Below are 4,684 nucleotides of genomic sequence, written 5' to 3'. Positions count from 1 at the left end.
ATCAATACAATGGACCATCATGATAAACATGAAATGCTCAACGCTGTATAATAAACGAGTACTTGTATTTCATTTATTTGATTAAAATACACAACTGACTCATGTGGTGGTGTGAGCTGCAACTTTCAGATTTAGATATTATTTATTACCAAAGGTTAAAAACAAAACAATAGCCATAATAATGATGGCCATTACAATGGCGCAACACACTCCAATGCAGCATCCTTTAGTTGGACAATCACTGGTTTCTCTCTGCACTGAATGAGGCATTTCTATGTGCAGAGATTCAGGTTGATTTCTGCGTTCTCTGAGTCTGAGAAATTCAGCACGCCTCATCTCTTTTATAGTCTTTATGAGTTCAATGCTAATTTGACTAGTGCAATCGGAGTCAAACTTTTTCTGATCTGAGTGTCGAGTCACGTAAACCCTGTCAAATTTCTTCCATCTTGAGTTATACGAAACGATGATCCGATCACAGTTGCTGTCGTCTAAATACCCTGTGTAATTCTCTGTGACATAATCAGGCAGGGATCCAGGGTTGTGCAGGTTGCCCACCTCGTAGTATGGTAGATTAATCCGTGGAAGAAGTTTAGGTCTATCCCTGTTTTGGAAATGATGAAAGCCAAAACATCCATTTTCAGGGTTGCACAGAGCAGTCATTTGTTGATTGGAGTCAACCCGAACACATGCATGAGCAAACCACCACAGCAAGTTCAGTCCGTGTCTGGGAGGCGGCCGACCAAACCCGGACTCTTTCAGATCGGATAGACTATAAAGAGTTTCCATGTTTCCAACAACTTTTTTCTTTTCAGGAATTTAAGCCGGCAGATTTCTGTACAACAGTTCCGTCGGGATTATTATTATTGTTATATATTTTTTTTTGGAGTTTGAGTTTAGTGTTTCTAAAATAAAAAACAGTGAAACTCATGATTAACACCTTGCATTCTTAAAGTCAATAATTCATTTATTCATTATTTCGTTCATTCATTCATTGTTTCATTCATTCATTCATTTACAACCTGTTTCAGTCTATTTTAGAGGGCTAACAGGGTGCAATATTGCTAGTTTCATTTCTCTTTAAACACACACACACACACACACACACACACACACACACACACACACACACACACACACACACACACACACACACACACACACACACACACACACACACACAGCGCGCCAGTTAATTAGTAACAAAGGATCACGCAAAATGTTTTCTATAGCCTACACTTGGTATCTATATAAAAATATATATAAACTATATATAGTCTATATATATAAACAGCAAACAGCATTTAAATGTTGTACAAAATCATACATAATGGAGAGGATACTGTACCTGTTTCCTGCACTGTGAGGTGGTTTGGTTCTCTGTTTCGCTCGCGCCTGTTAGGACTCTTTGTAGGCGGTGCAAAAATGTCATGATAGTTATTTTTTGGGGGGTTTGGAAGAACAGCTGAATGGCTAAAACTAAACTAAAAACTAAAACTAGTTAAGAAACGAAAACTGCAGACTGACGGTGGGTGTTTAACCCTATGAAAATGCATAAACCAGCCTTAGCTCGTCGACAAGCTTGGTTTTAAAGGGGTTTTGGCCATTTCCAAGTTGGTTTAAGCCATTTAACAATTTAAACTGGTTTTGGCATGGTCTCTCAGCCTATGCTGGTAAAGTTGATTGTAGCTGGTCATCTCCTAGCCAGACCAGCTGAAACCACACTGAAAAATATATATATATATACGTATTTAAAATGAGCTAAAACATCACAATTCTTGAGATTTCATTGTTACAACTTAAAACTTTTTTATATTCAATCCACATAAATTTGTTATTAACAATCCATATTTGTTGGAACAACATGAATGAATTCTGTGGAACCCTGCATTGTCTACAGTGCAGCCCGGAAATGGTCAAAACATCTCTAAAACCATACTGGTCTACCAGCTTGAAGCAGCCTATACCAACTTAGGCTGGTTTTAAAAAAAAATCAGCCAGGGAAACATCTTAAGCTCTGTCAATTAAATTTAGGCTATAGTTAACATCATCTATAACTATCACACTGTTTTAAATATTCAGGTTATGTACATTTCTGGATAGTCTGTGTGTTCATTATGTTTGATCTGTTCTGTATCAAAGTTAAATGTGTCATAGAAGAAAAATCTGTATATGACATATTCTCCTGATCATAAACAGCATTGTTTCCTCATTTTCATCCGAGTGTAAAACCCCAGTAAAAAACAAGTTAATCTGCATAAGGAGTGATTTTTTACACATGGGATCTTTAATTTGCATGCCTATATGCATGTTTAATTGGTCATGACAGTCTCTATAGTGAGAATAGCTCACAACAATTATCATTCCTCCCTGCATTCCCACTTATTTTCTAAGTATAACACAGACAGCTTCCTCCGGGGGCTCCTGTTTCCCAGTTCAAAACACATGCGCTATTGGTGAATTAGATAAACTGAGCTGTCTGTATTGTATGAGTCTGAGAGTGAATGAGAGTGTATGTTTTTTCCCCCCAATACTGGGTTGCAGCTGGAAGGGCATCCGCTGTGTAAAACATATGCTGAATAAGTTGGCGGTTCATTCCGCTGTGGTGACACCTGATATAAATTGACTAAGCCGAAGGAAAATGAATGAACGAAATGAAAAAAAAAAATCTGTGTTTGGCTCATTTTCTGAATTCGGTTTGGATGTGAGGGTGAGTAGCTTAAAAAATAGACTTTTTTGACAATTCTTTTAATGCTGTAAAATTTCACACTGTTCATTAAAATGACCGAACACAATACATCCTAATAGTTACACAATTGCATAATCTAATTAAATGATTTTAGTCCACTTACACAGTTTCAAACAATCAATTGTAACGACTTAGTTTAAAATACTAGTTATTGGAGCCAGCAAAACAACATTTAAAGAAACATGTCAAATATGCTAATTGATTTGATGTCAATGATGTCAAAATTATATTAAATTGACGTCTAACATTGGCTAAAACACAATTATGTCAAAAATCAATCACAAGACTGTCCTCTAATAGTAATGATATTTGCCAAGTTGTTGTCTTGTAAGTTGTAATTAAAGCAGATAAAGAAAACTTTAATTATTATTTGTGGGTGTCTCAGTGGGTAGCACTTTCACATCACAGAAAGAAGGTCGCTGGTTCAAACTTCGGCTGGGTCAGTTGGCATTTCTGTGTGGAGTTTGCATGTTCTCCCCGTTGACGCGTGGGTTTCCTCCAGGTGCTCTGGTTTCCTCCACAGTCCAAAGACATGCGCCATAGTGTCTGTGAAGGAGAGTGTATGGGTGTTTTCTGGTTATGGGCTGCAGCTGGAAGGGTATCCGCTGCGTAGAACATATGCTGGATAAGTCGTTGGTTCATTCCGCTGTGGCAACCACTGATTAATAAAGGAACTAAACCGAAAAGAAATGAATACTGTTTGTGTAGTTATTCTGCTGGTCAAAAGGGCATCAATGTGTGGATGTCAAATAAGAGTCAAGGTTTTGACGTCAAATCGATTAGCCTTTTTTTGGCATGTTTTTTGATGTGTGCCTGCTGGGAAGGTCGTTAAGATAGTAGTAATGTAAGGCACTGAATTATTATGGATTGACAGGAATGTTTGATTTCAGCTTTGAGTCACTGTTTAGGATCAAGAAAGACTGAATTCAGCGACGACGGCGATAACGACGCCTGATTTTAACTGCATCAATGAAATCTGACCATTCAAGGCCTTGAATGATCTCAATGAGGCCTTGACTGATGCGGAAGGTGGAGTTTTCGTCGAAGCCCTCATCATCACCGATATGATGCGTCACATAAATCCTGTCAAACCATTTGTCACTCCAGTCTGAATTGACTGAAGCCACAATGCGGTCTGTGTTGCTTTCTTGTAGATGTTCGTTGCCTCTGTAATACCGAGTGACTTGATAGGGCAGGTCGTGTGTGTGTGCCAGGTTTCCCACTTCATAGTACGGCAGGTCGGTGTGAGGGAGAAGCGCTTCAGCATTATGGAAATCATGGAAACCGAAGTCTCTATCTTCGGGATCATATCGTGCAATCATATTGCCGTCGTCATCAATTTCAACGCATTCATCAGCAAACCACCAGAGCAAACTGAGGCCGTGTCTGGGATACGGCTGACCAAACCCGGTCTCCTTGAGGTGGACCAGTTCATTCAGTGTGCGCAGTTTGACCATTCTGTGTCCAAATAAAATGAAATAAATAAAAAATACAGTGTAAAAAAAAGTGCATTAAAGACAAGTTTGTCATCCAAATATAAATATTCGTCCAACTTTATATTAAGTGGCCTTAACTAACATGTACGTACGCAGGAATTTATAATTTGTTACAATGTACTTATTGTGTAAATACATGTATTTACTGTGTACTTATGCTTGATTAAATACCTGTATGTAATTACATCTGTAATTAACTTCTGCAATTACATTTGTAAATACACTGCTGACCATTCCCTACACCTTAACCCACCCTTAAACCTACCCACACCACCAAACCTGTCCATAACCCAACCCCTATCCCAACTCAAGAGCACCACAAGTGTTCTCAAATACATTATGCACACAGTAAGTACATTGTATTTATTTTTTGATGCAAGTACATAGTAGTTAAGGACACCTAATATAAAGTGGGACCTAAATATTAAATATTTCTCAAATA

This window comes from Danio rerio, chromosome 1 (assembly GCF_049306965.1).
Source record: "Danio rerio strain Tuebingen ecotype United States chromosome 1, GRCz12tu, whole genome shotgun sequence".
Classification (NCBI taxonomy): Eukaryota; Metazoa; Chordata; class Actinopteri; order Cypriniformes; family Danionidae; genus Danio; species Danio rerio.
Note: the sequence above shows the minus strand (reverse complement) of the source record.